This window comes from Myripristis murdjan, chromosome 11 (genome assembly GCF_902150065.1).
Source record: "Myripristis murdjan chromosome 11, fMyrMur1.1, whole genome shotgun sequence".
NCBI lineage: Eukaryota > Metazoa > Chordata > Actinopteri > Holocentriformes > Holocentridae > Myripristis > Myripristis murdjan.
The window spans coordinates 30,046,486-30,060,006 of record NC_043990.1 but is presented as its reverse complement, the minus strand read 5'-3'; the positions used below and the strand labels follow the sequence as shown (position 1 = coordinate 30,060,006).

Genomic DNA, 13,521 nt, shown 5'->3' with positions numbered 1-13,521 from the left:
GAAGCTCAGACATACTGTGGCTTTATCCGCCATATCTAAATTCTCTGAACTAAACAAACAACAACAACAAAAAAGAAACAGAAAAGTGAAATTCTACCCCTAAATAATATTGATCTTACTGAAATCTGTGAAATTCCTGTTCAGCACACAAAAGAGTGACTGTAAAATTTCCAAAGATCCAAAAGAAGTTTTTAACTGGCTCTTACCGAGCCAGTTAAAAAGAAAACGACCTGCTGGTCAGCCAGAGCTTTATCTGTTTGGTCGAGTTTTGTTAAGCAGAGCAGAAGGCATGTCAAGAGCGTGTTCTCATCATTTAATGTCTCCAAATCTATATGTTCCCAACTGGATAAGCTCTCCTCTGAATTCATATGGAAAAATAAGGCCCATCAAATTTTTAAAAATCAGGTCTTTTTAACCTCTAAGCTGAAGGAGGACTGGTTGTTTGGACTTTTATGGTATTTAATCAAATTTCAAAAATCAACTGGATTAAAAAATAGCTGAAAAATCCAGATAGTTTATGGAATATTTTCCCCAATTATTATTATTATTTATTTTATTTTTTTTGTAAAATTGGTGTTCTTAATTTTCTGTTGCTGTGTCCTTCCACTATTGGAAGACTCCCTGTAAAACCAGCTCATTTTCATCAACATATTTTATTGTGTTGGGCTCTTCTTTTCAGACATAACCACTTCCCTCACAACTGTCTCCTGTGGAACAACAGTCACATCGTTTATAGCAAATAATAACATATTTGGTTTGAGAATAACATATATACTGTAAACCAGCTATGAAATGTAAATGGTGAATTCTGTACTTAGGAGGTTTTTATTGACAAATATAATGTTCAAATTGACCATTTGGCCCCTTAATGCACGATGATGAAATAAATCTCCACCTGCCATTAATGGGGTCTATATCTGGAGAGAAAATGCACTAAAGTTTTTTATTAGAAATCATCTTGAGCATATCACTACTCCCATATGTAAATATCGGTGGGTATATTTAAATAGAAGACAATGGAAAACTGTGAATGAATATATAATTCCAAATAATGACTGTTTTCATAGCCGCTCTTTTTGGTTTGATTTACAAAATAATTTCTCCAAAAAATTTAGGCAAAGATTTGATGCTCACAAAGAAGGCCTATTGATTTTAAAAGTAGGTGAGACTTGATCCACTCATAATAGCCACCGAGAGAAATCGTAAGCTACCGTTTCAGTCAGTGTCATATTGATCACATCCTGAACGGTGGAGGGCAGCAGTGTGCTGCATGGAGAAGCAGCAGAAACACAGAAGAAGAAGAAAAGCGACAGGGCTGCCGAAAAGCGATTTCAAGTGGCGTAGTTCACCTTATAAATAGTTCTGCGAAACAGTTGACGGCCTCGTTGTTCCTGGGCCGTGCGGTGGCGGGCGAGGTGCAGAGACCAGATGGTAAGAGCAGAGAGCCATTCCTTGACTTTACTTCACAGACCTACGTGCCAGGTCGAGCAGACGTGCGTGCGCGGTGTGGCGCGGTGCTTTTGTAGTTTTTCTTGACTTTTCAAGGCGACATTGTCAGCCGGGGCCGCCACGTGCTCTTCATCCTGCAGGAGCGGGTGCTGCAAGCTAGCTTGGTGCTAACGTAGCAAACGTCTTTAATTTTGCTACAGCATTCACCACTAACTCTTTGTACAACAGTGTGGTGAATACAACAGTTCTTTTAATTGAAAGTCCATTGATAAAATATTCTCCGCAGTAGCTGTGAAAGTATTATGGTAGCGGGGCTAATATTACCTAGCAGGCAAAATGGACGTCGAGGCGGTACCTTCTTTTGCCAGCGCCACCGAGCGCAGCATTATTTCCCACCACGACCGAAGAAACGCAGCTAAAGCTGGGTGGTCAGTCCTGTGGCTGAATAGTCCACGTTGACTCGGTAATTAGCTACATAATAAATGGCTACATAATTAGCTACATTCGCTTTCGGTCGCTGTCCTGTTAGCGTAGCCCCACCGGGAATATTGAACTATTTATAATGTTCAGTCTTTCAGATGGTGTCAGTGGCAGCACTGCTGTTAGTGGGTTGTATTCCTGTCAGGTAATCTAATGTCAGGCCCAGACAGCTAACGTGACATGGCTGGAGGTGTTCTCTAAAAGCACTGCCACACTGAACAGTACCATCAGTGGGACGGTCCTGTTCAGTGGGCCTGTCCCGCAGTTGCAGTGGCTACACTAAGTCAGGTTTTGCTTTCACCTCTGCATTGCTGGTTGCTGATGGGTGACAATGAGGCCTGGCACACGAAACCATCCTGACAGCTGGTTGATGTTGCCCTTGCATGCACCACATGTAGGAACCCATTGATCTGTTAAAGACAGTATAATTCAAATGATGCAGCCAGTGGAGTGACTATATGTTAGAGCAGGGGTGTCAGACTCTTATCAGATAGTGGGCCACATTCAAATGAGACCTCACAGGGGCCAGATTATTCTGTATCATTCATTAACATGGATATTTTAGGCTGCTTTGTGATTTTTATCATGGATATGACATGCTAGTGGGTCTGATTTGGTCAGTGGACCATATTTCTGACATTGTTAGTCACTGTAATTCTGTTTTAGAAGAGAACAGTGCTGATACCATGATTCAGAGTTATAGGTGACAGAAATTGCAGGAACCATTGGATCTCATGCAGCCGTAAAGTAGATGACTGATAATTACACTTTGCTATTAAGTGAATATAAACATTTTTTAAAGTTGGAAAATGTGGATTCTTAATTTGTAGTGATGAAGGGCACTGTATATGGTAGTGTTGTAGGAAAAACATTTTGGCTATAAAGAATCTGAAGATGAGCTAACATTAAACTCCAGAATTCACACAATCCTATAACGGATACATGTAAATCACTGTAGTTTTGTCAATATCAAGTGAAATAAATGTAATTGATATAATAGGCCTGTGTGTGATGATTTTTATGCGTTTTTTTTATTAGATGGTGTACCAGCAGCGTCAGACTCTTCAAAAATATCTTTCAAAGTGGCACGTAGTTGCTAGGGCTTATTCTTGTATTTTGTGGGTGATGTTCAGTGCCAAATTTAAAGGGTTAACATGTATTACCTGAAGCAAACAGTAAAAAGCCAATTTTATGCCGAAATTCTGAATATTACCCCGGTCCAGAGCAGGTTAGATTTGCAGCATGAGTTCCCATGGTGAGGAAACCAGGTCAAAAGAGCTGCCTTCATGACAGGGCAGCCTCTGGTTTTAGACTCATCATACCTCGCTAACCTGTCAATCTCGCTTCTTAGTACTGCCCTCTTTCCACCAACTGCACATGTTACTTCAGTGTCAGTTGAAGACAGACACAATCTACATAAGTAACATGTGGACAACATGAGGTTTTCATCATCACTCTTCAGTCACTTCAACTGATTGAATCTGTTTTAACCTTTTCAGTAATTACTTTGTTTTGTTTTTTAAATGTCCAGAACCAGCTTGATAACAGTGGAGGTGACCAGCAAGATGACAGTTGGTCTTCAAATCCCTCTACATGATGGCTTCATCCATCCAGGCTAAAGAAGGTGAGGGATACACACCAAGATCACTTGCTCAATTGTGTTCCAATTTCTTCTGTCTGCAGGGTTTCTTATACAGGATGTCCACAAAGTCTCTTTACAATTTAAAAAATCTATTACAAAAGCAGTTGATGAGATATGTTAATCAGATTTGTTCTATGTACTCAGTGGTTATCAAAGTTTTTAATAACACTGGACATCAACGACCTGAAGCAAAAGATCACTGATGACATTGCCACCATTGATGAGGCTCTGCTACAGTGAACATGGCAAGAAATTGAGTACTGTCTTGATGTACTTTGTGCAACTAATGGTGCCCATATAGAGGTGTATTAAATGAGGCAAAAAATCTTCAATATATACTCATTTTGTAATTTCCACAGATTTGTCTATTCATTTGCTTTTGTAATAAACTTGTTAAATTGTAAAGAGACTTCATGGACACCCTGTACTTGACAGTAAAGCATTGGTGGCACGGTACCAGCCAAGGCCTTCTCTGGTAGACCAAAGAGCCGGTATTATGCCTAGAGCAATCTGTTCTCTTGCAACCCACTGCTGTGAATACTCTGCAGCAGTGTTACTTATGAGAATGAACAATGGAAAAACCTGGCATTCTGTAAATCCTGCTGAAATCCCATCAGTTTAACCAGATTTTTTTTTTTTAATTTAATTATTTTTTTCTTTCCTGTTTGTGGCAGGTGCTGGATGTCCTGTCCTGTAGAAGATGTTCATCTGCAGGGTAAGTTAAATCACCAGGTCCATTAACTGACTTGGTGTTATGATGATTGGCTAAATATGTTCAACTGCTCTGAAGTCTGAATGAAACTTGCCTTTCTGAACCAAGTATTACAGAATAAATACTTGTGGTCAGGCTCCTCCTCCTACATGGATTTCTCACCTACACCTTGCCTCCTGCCCCTACAGATGCTGGCTGCTGCAAAGTAATGCATCTGCACGTGGCCTGAAGGTTGACGATGTAACCTGAAGGTCAGTAAACAAAGGCACTAAACCAGGATTCATTTATTTTGAGTATTTTAAACTTAAATCATGAATACTGAGGCCTATCCTGGGAGACCTTTGAACAGTAGGGCCTTGTCATTGGAAATGCCTCAAAGAATAAATCTGCAGTTTCGCTTTACCCACATGGTCACTGCTGTAGGCCCTGTGGGATATTGCTGCAGAACAAATGCCAACAGCTGAGGACATGCTCTTCTGTTAACTAGTGGTTGGGAAAACTCAAAAGAAACTCCTTCTACACCACAAATGACTAGTAACTCCACAGCACAATATGTAGCACGGTAGCAAAGCATTTCTAATGTGGACCAAGACCTACAGGACAGGAGTTCATCTGGTGTCTGTATCTGTGGGTTTTGGCAGACTGCTTGTTTGTCAGGAGTGCAGCTCAAGCTGTGATTCACTGACAGTCTCTGAATAGATGATGCATCTCAATTAAGTCTGCATTTCTCTAATCATATCACTTTGGATTTAGGTCTTCGACATGGCATCTCTATGAGAATGAGACTGGAGTTCAGCGATGGCACTGGTGAGTACTCGTGGTGACGTGGGTATGGTGTGGTAAATCAGTGGAGTCGTCTGATGAAGGCACTGTATGGTATCTGCAGCCAGTTGCTGCCTTAACTGGTTTGTTCAAAACTCAGTGCTAGAAAAACCCGACATCTGGCATCGTTGGTCTCCTTACCTGGTTATGTTTGGAGTCCTGGTATATCTGTCGGAACACACGCCAAAACAGGTCTCATTTATCAATGTTTGCTAGTTTCTTCAGAAAAGAAACTCCCAGCAACCAGCTGTGTTTAATGTTCAACCCCAGCAGAGCTTTTTCTATACAGCTGGTCCTGATGTTGCCAGCTGTTAAGCTACAAGTTTACTACTACAAATGACCACAAGTCAAAATTGGACAAGCAGTCTGAAACCACATGGGATAATTGATTAATCATGCATGTGTGTAGTTACCATAACGTCCCTACTGTAGCTGCTATTATCAGCCTTGATCACCAAGCCCAGCTCAACCACTGGCTGCAAATGATTTCAACTAAGATTGAGTCACTCAAGTAATTAATAAATAAAACTTCACGTTTCAGATTTTAAATCGGCCAGGTGCCATCAAACCGGAGCTGCCAGCAACCTTGATCGTAAGTGACTTTGCAATTTAAGCCTCCATTTACTCTTAGACAGGGTTTTGGTCATATACCAAGGTAGTCAGGAGGTTCAGTTCCTGACTTGCTGTGGAAGTGACCATAAATCAAAGCCCATCCCAGCTGGTTTCACCAGCACTCTTGTTGGGGTTACCTGCTGGGAACATGTAGATCAGGGGTTTCAAACTCGTGCCATGGAGGGCCAAGAGGCTGCAGGTTTTCATTCCAACCAACAACTCCACCAGGTGATTTCACTGATCACCCTACCTCGAAACAGAGAGGCGGGACTAATCAGTGAAATCACCTGGTGGAGTTGCTGGTTGGAATGAACCTGCAGCCTCTTGGCCCTCCATGGCACGAGTTTGACACCCCTGATGTAGATGGATAGAGATGGGAGGTATTTTGGGTGAACTCACCATTTTTTAACAGTTGAATCTCTGCCTTTTCTTTCCAGGAGTAGCAGTTTGTGATGGTCCAAAGCAAGGTTAGTAGCACTACTGTAACTTATGAAATCCAAATCTGTCTGAAGCCTGACATTTACTGATTTAAAATCATCCTACTGAAATCTGCTATTAGCTGATATATGGGCCCAGGTGATGTCATCACCTGTTGTACTCTCTAGAGGGTGCTCCTTTTAAAGATTTGGATCATTTTCAAAGGGGGCCAGTGAGTTTTTGTCACAACTGGCCCTTGACGCAGTGATCCTAGAGCAGTTGCCCTTGGAGACCATTTGTCTAGTCTTTGTAGCTGGACTAACATCTCGAGGACTACATTTAAGTCTAGATCTGCAGTTAAGTTTTCTTCAATGGCTAAAGAGCCGATGAAGTTAAGTGTGTGTTCTTTGTTTCATTTCAAACACATCATGAGCCTTAAGGATTTATCATTCTAATGTTGAACTATAGATTGCATTATTGCATTCAATGTCAACTACTGTCTTAGTGTGTGAAACAAGAAACCCTCTCTTACAGGTTCCTGGAGATGGACAAGACAGTCCCAGGCAGCCCTGGAGCCTGGACCACTGCACCCGCATTAATGTATGCATTAGGTCATGTGTTAGTATGTAAAGGAATTAGCTCCATTCCTGCCTGCACATGGCCTGAGACCTCACCTCGTTCAGTGTTTTGTGTATCATTTCACTTTTTTTTTTTTTTTTTTTTTTTTACAGTTATATTCATGTCCAAACAGAATATATAAACTATTTGAAACAATGCAAACATTAAAATTTGCAAAACAAGAACTGTGCTTTTTATTGTGTGTAATACAAAACAGTCGCTATGACCTGGAGTAACCTGAGGTTTGTGAATATTCATTTCAAAAGAGTATTGCAAGAAAAACTGCAACAGTCATTTATAGATTACAAGAGGGTTGGCTAGGATTTTAGTGAAAAGCTGATTGGCAGTTTCATTCTTGCCTTTTTTCTTGTAGACTGTCTAACTCAAAGATTGAGGTAGATTCTCACTTTGTATTTTGACTAACATAAAATCATTAGCATCTAGAAATACACAAAGCTGTGTTTCATTCTGAGACCAGAGGCCTGTTGCACAAAACTAGGATAAGGGATTAAGCCGGGATATCTTGGTTATCCTGGATTAATTTATCCTTGATCCGGTTGCACAAAAGTAGGATAGTGGATAGCAGGATATGTTTTGATATAAGTTACCATGGAGATATATTCTGTGGAGCTAGCCTGCTCCAGACCAGGCTAAATTCCAGGATTTATTTAATCTTATCCCTTATCTCAGTCAGCAGTCACCACAAACGGAAACTAAAAGTTATTCCACTGCCCACTACGCATTGTTATCACATCGACACCTTCCTAAAATAATCGCCTAAGTCATTTTTTCAGGTTTTTCAAGAGACACAAAATAATTCACCAAAAATTAACTATGATATTTATTGATAATTTCACTCAAAAATGTTATATAAAAAAAAGATGACTACTGACATACTAAAAACAATGTCAGTCAATTATGTAACATAACAGAAATAAATGACTTAGGCAAATTTCTGAACATGTCTTTGTTGACTTAGGCAATTGTAATATGTTATATGCCAATGTTATACTAAACCTCATCACTTACCAATTGAGGATGAGCCCTGGATCATTGAAATAACTTCACTGGCAGAGAAAATTTTCTTTCTTCTTGATACCGCTGCCATCTTCAAAATGCTTAAAATAGCCTAAAAACTTTTTTTTTTTTTTTTTTTTTTTTTTGCCTTAGGCAAAAATAAAACTACCAAAGTCACAGTTTTTGCACACAATTGATTTATGCAGTTATACTTCAGGGGTAGAATGGCATGACCTGTTCTGATGCTGGTGATTTCACCAGAGGTGGCCAGCATCAAGAGGAGATGATTTAGGCAAAAAACTCATTTTTGACGGAAGAAAAAAAAAAAAAAAAAAAATGACTTAGGCGATTATTTTAGGAAGGTGTCGAAACTAGACCACCTGTCATTATTTAAACATTTGTGATCATTAATTTGATGATAAATGATGATTTTAGATGTTGCAATATTAGATAATTTACAGTTTCCCATAGACTATAAAATACACATCCCATATAAATACACATCAAAGAGTAACATGATGTTCCTTTATTGAATAAGACAGAGCAGGTAAACAATCAGCTCCTTCACACAGTGACTCTACATGATAGAAAGCACAGAATCAAAGCATATACAATGCAAGAATAAAAACACATTCAAAGGCCCTGCATGTCTGCACACTGAAATAAATGCAGACAAATCCATACACAACAAATGAACAGACAAATGAATGGATGCAGTAGAAAGCTTGTATACACACAGTATACAGCACAAACGACATAAGAGGCCAAATCAGTTTAAATACAATTAAACTTTTTTTTTTTTTAATTCCTCTGCCAATGCAGGCCGTATTTAACTGAAATTCACAGCATGCATCTCTGCCACTGCAGGACATATTTAACTTAAATTTAAAGCATGAATGTTAACTAAAATAATTTAACACATATTGGTCCCTGAGCAGCCGACCACTGTCGTCATCAGGGAAGATGCAGGATTGTCCCAGTCTGTGTGATGGCACTCTGGGGGCCCTCTCAGTAGGCCACACTGTGGAGGACAGCTCAGGCCACAGTGATGTCACATGCCCTCAAAGTCCTGACCCTTAAGTCCTGAGGACAGTGAAAAGCGTGCCTTCAGGAGGCCAAAGGTCATTTCAGTCCTGGCCCTTGTCCTGGCATGGGCAGGACTGTAGGCCTGCTGTGCTCCCTGGGGGTCTGTGGTGTCAGGAGAAAAGGCTGGCAGGCATACCCCCTGTCCCCCAGCAACACACCAGAGAATTCACCTGTCAATTCAAAATCTCGTCATCACAACCTCATAAATAGAGTGTCATTCTTGACACAGCCATGATGTAAAAAGTGGTTATTAATAGAAGTTGTGTGGCTCACCTTGTGATAGACGCTGGTAGATTCTGGAGGTTCGAAAGACTCGGGAGTCATGGACTGAGCCGGGCCACTTTGCCACAACATTGCTGATCAGACAGTCAGCATTGCAGACCATCTGAAATTATAAGATGAAGACTATTAAACCAATCAACTGACATCACAAGCAGTGTACAGTGTTCATTAATTGACAATATCAAAAAGTCATGTTCACCTAAACATAATGCTGTGAAAGGATTTCCTATTCACAAAACCCACCTCATGGGCACCTGAGGGGGATTTTTATCTTGATGTGCATGCAGAGGAGCATGAGGGGCAAATATAAGGATAACATAAAAGGAACTTTATTTATCCTAAAGGGAAATTCAATTCAGTCAGTGAGCTCATCTATTTATCAAATTGTTATACAGTCTGAAGGAGTTACATTTACACAATTTCACTCACATCTGCAGTCAATTTCACTTACAATTTCAACTGATTAATAATCAGAGTACAACTACGTTTTCGGAGATGTTAATTTACTATTTGGATTGTAATTGTGATGGTTTCAGCGGAACAGTGAGTGTGTATTTGCGCACTACTTACGCATTCAGGCGGTCTGCATCACTTTGCCACGCTTTCTCTCGTTGTTTGATTACAGCGGCCGTGTTGTCCTTCTTTTTTTATTTGATCTTTCACCTCCTCGTAAGCCTCCATAAGGATTTCTGCCTCAGAGGGGGAGAAATACGCTGCTCTCGCTGCCATGGTGGATCGGTGAATCTGTGATCGATGGCGGGGTCTACTGAGGAAGCCGCGTGTGCGCACTTATCCGGGATAGGTTTCAGCTGCTTGATGAATCCGTGTCCGCTGATCCTGGCTTGGCCTTTGTGCAACCAATTGAGCCTGGACGCTTGTGTTTTGGATTCGTTGAGCTCGGCTCACTCACTTATCCCGGATGTCTTAATCCTAGTTTTGTGCAACGGGCCCCAGAGGCCTGTTACACAAAACTAGGATAAGGGATTAAGCCGGGATATCTTGGTTATCCTGGATTAACTTATCCTTGATCCGGTTGCACAAAAGTAGGATAGTGGATAGCAGGATATGTTTTGATATAAGTTACCATGGAGATATATTCTGTGGAGCTAGCCTGCTCCAGACCAGGCTAAGTTCCAGGATTTATTTAATCTTATCCCTTATCTCAGTCAGCAGTCACCACAAACGGAAACTAAAAGTTATTCCACTGCCCACTATGCATTGTTATCACATCGACACCTTCCTAAAATAATCGCCTAAGTCATTTTTTCAGGTTTTTCAAGAGACACAAAATAATTCACCAAAAATTAACTATGATATTTATTGGACATTTCACTCAAAAATGTTATATAAAAAAAGATGACTACTGACATACTAAAAACAGTGTCAGTCAGTTATGTAACATAACAGAAATAAATGACTTAGGCAAATTTCTGAACATGCCTTTGTTGACTTAGGCAATTGTAATATGTTATATGCCAAAGTTATACTAAACCTCATCACTTACCAATTGAGGATGAGCCCTGGATCATTGAAATAACTTCACTGGCAGAGAAAATTTTCTTTCTTCTTGATACCGCTGCCATCTTGAAATGCTTAAAATAGCCTAAAAACATTTTTTTTTTTTTTTTTTTTTTTGCCTTAGGCAAAAATAAAACTACCAAAGTCACAGTTTTTGCACACTCTTGATTTAGGCAGTTATACTTCAGGGGTAGAATGGCATAACCTGTTCTGATGCTGGTGATTTCACCAGAGGTGGCCAGCATCAAGCGGAGATGATTTAGGCAAAAAAACTCATTTTTGACAAAAAAAAAAAAAAAAAAAAAAAATTACTTAGGTGATTATTTTAGGAAGGTGTCGAAACTAGACCCCCTGTCATTATTTAAACATTTGTGATCATTAATTTGATGATAAATGATGATTTTAGATGTTGCAATATTATATAATTTACAGTTTCCCATAGACTATAAAATACACATTCCATATAAATACACATCAAAGAGTAACATGACATCCCTTTATTGAATAAGGATAAATCAAAGCAGGTAAACAATCAGCTCCTTCACACAGCACAGACTCAAAGCATATTATACAACACAAGAATAAAGACACATTCAAAGGTCTGTATGTAATACACCCTGCATGTGTGCACACTGAAATAAATGCAGGACAAATCCATACACAACAAATGAACAGACAAATGAATGGATGCAGTAGCAAGCTTGTATACACACAGTATACAGCACAAACGATATAAGAGGCCAAATCAGTTTAAATACAATTAAACTTTTTTTTTTTTTTTTTTAATTCCTCTGCCAATGCAGGCCATATTTAACTGAGATTCACAGCAGGCATCTCTGCCACTGCAGGACATATTTAACTTAAATTTAAAGCATGAATGTTAACTAAAATAATTTAACACATATTGGTCCCTGAGCAGCCGACCACTGTCGTCATCAGGGAAGATGCAGGATTGTCCCAGTCTGTGTGTGATGGCACTCTGGGGGCCCTCTCCTTCCTCAGGCAGGCCACACTTTGGAGGACAGCACAGGCCACAGTGATGTCACATGCCCTCAAAGGGCTGACCCTTAAGTCCTGAAGACAGTGAAAGCACCTTCAGGAGGCCAAAGGTCATTTCAGTCCTGGCCCTTGTCCTGGCATGGGCATGACTGTAGGCCTGCTGTGCTCCCTGGGGGTCTGTGGTGTCAGGAGAAAAGGCTGGCAGGCATACCCCCTGTCCCCCAGCAACACACCAGAGAATTCACCTGTCAATACAAAATCTCGTCATCACAGCCTCATAAATAGCGTGACATTCTTGACACAGCCATGATGTAAAAAGTGGTTATTAATAGAGGTTGTGTGGCTCACCTTGTGATAGGCGCTGATAGATTCCGGAGGTCCGAAAGACTTGGGAGTCATGGACTGAGCCGGGCCACTTTGCCACAACATTGCTGATCAGACAGTCAGCATTGCAGACCATCTGAAATTATAAGATGAAGACTATTAAACCAATCAACTGACATCACAAGCAATGTACAGTGTTCATTAACTGACAATATCAAAAAGTCATGTTCACATAAACATAATGCTGTGAAAGGATTTCCTATTCACAAAACCCACCTGATGGGCACCTGAGGGGGATTTTATCTTGATGTGCATGCAGAGGAGCATGGAGCATGAGGGGCAAATATAAGGATAAGATAAGAGGAACTTTATTTATCCTAAAGGGAAATTCAATTCAGTCAGTGAGCTCATCTATTTATCAAATTGTTATACAGTCTGAAGGAGTTACATTTACACAATTTCACTCACATCTGCAGTCAATTTCACTTACAGTTTCAACTGATTAATAATCAGAGTACAGCTACGTTTTCGGAGATGTTAATTAACTATTTGGATTGTAATTGTGATGTTTCAGCGGAGCAGTGTATTTGCGCACTACTTACGCATTCAGGCGGTCTGCAGTACTTTTCCACGCTTTCTCTCGTTGTTTGATTACAGCGGCCGTGTTGCCCTTCTTTTTTATTTGATCTTTCACCTCCTCGTAAGCCTCCATAAGGATTTCTGCCTCAGAGGGGGAGAAATACGTTGCTCTCGCTGCCATGGTGGATCGGTGGATCTGTGATCGATGGCGGGGTCTATCTGAGGAAGCCGCGTGTGCGCACTTATCCAGGATAGGTTTCAGCTGCTTGATGAATCCGTGTCCGCTGATCCTGGCTTGGCCTTTGTGCAACCAATTGAGCCTGGACGCTCGTGTTTTGGATTCGTTGAGCTCGGCTCAGTCACTTATCCCGGATGTCTTAATCCTACTTTTGTGCAACGGGCCCCAGGAGCCACCTGTAAAGGTATCTTGTCTTGAGAGCTACCAAATATTTTGTGGGGTGACAAAGTCTTTAAACATGAGCAGCAGAGGGAGCAACCTTTGCCATGCTCCACACCTCCCCACATCTATCAAACACACTGCTTCATGTTTCCACTATGCTTTGCTCTAGACATATATCGCCCAAAAACCTGTGACCTAGATACTCCAAAATGTAACCAACTCCATCTCAAATCTGTCCATTTTTGAGTTCTCTTCATAATAAATGCTACTGAAAACAAAGGAGGAAAGTAGTTGAACTTTCAGTGCACTTCTATCCCTCATTAGGCTGAAAACAATAAGAGCAGACAAAATGTATTACATGTCATGTACATTTCTAAATTCGTTGTTACCACATGCCAACTTTTCCGAGCCAAGAACACCTGTGGGGCGTTGATCACCAACAGGCTCTTGACAGGCGACAAAACTAATCAAGTTGTGATGTGTCATATTTTTGGTTTGTTTATTCTCCATGTTGTTAACTAGCTAAAACAGCTGCTACTATTCCCAGTTTTGCAGGGTGCCATG

The 13,521-nt window shown here is 40.5% G+C and overlaps 1 long non-coding RNA gene and 3 other non-coding genes across 4 annotated transcripts; all 4 read left to right on the top strand.

The window, feature by feature from the left end:
* Positions 1 to 1,319: 1,319 nt before the first annotated feature.
* Positions 1,320 to 6,934, top strand: LOC115367499 (uncharacterized). Its single transcript, XR_003928923.1, has 8 exons — positions 1,320 to 1,431; positions 3,461 to 3,553; positions 4,246 to 4,286; positions 4,472 to 4,534; positions 5,037 to 5,090; positions 5,647 to 5,697; positions 6,155 to 6,184; positions 6,669 to 6,934. It is a non-coding gene; the product is annotated as an uncharacterized LOC115367499 (long non-coding RNA).
* Positions 4,319 to 4,389, top strand: LOC115368446 (small nucleolar RNA Z40). Its single transcript, XR_003929026.1, has one exon. It is a non-coding gene; the product is annotated as a small nucleolar RNA Z40 (small nucleolar RNA).
* Positions 4,601 to 4,735, top strand: LOC115368453 (small nucleolar RNA SNORA18). Its single transcript, XR_003929032.1, has one exon. It is a non-coding gene; the product is annotated as a small nucleolar RNA SNORA18 (small nucleolar RNA).
* On the top strand, positions 5,149 to 5,287 carry LOC115368449 (small nucleolar RNA SNORA8). Its single transcript, XR_003929028.1, has one exon. It is a non-coding gene; the product is annotated as a small nucleolar RNA SNORA8 (small nucleolar RNA).
* Positions 6,935 to 13,521: the final 6,587 nt, after the last annotated feature.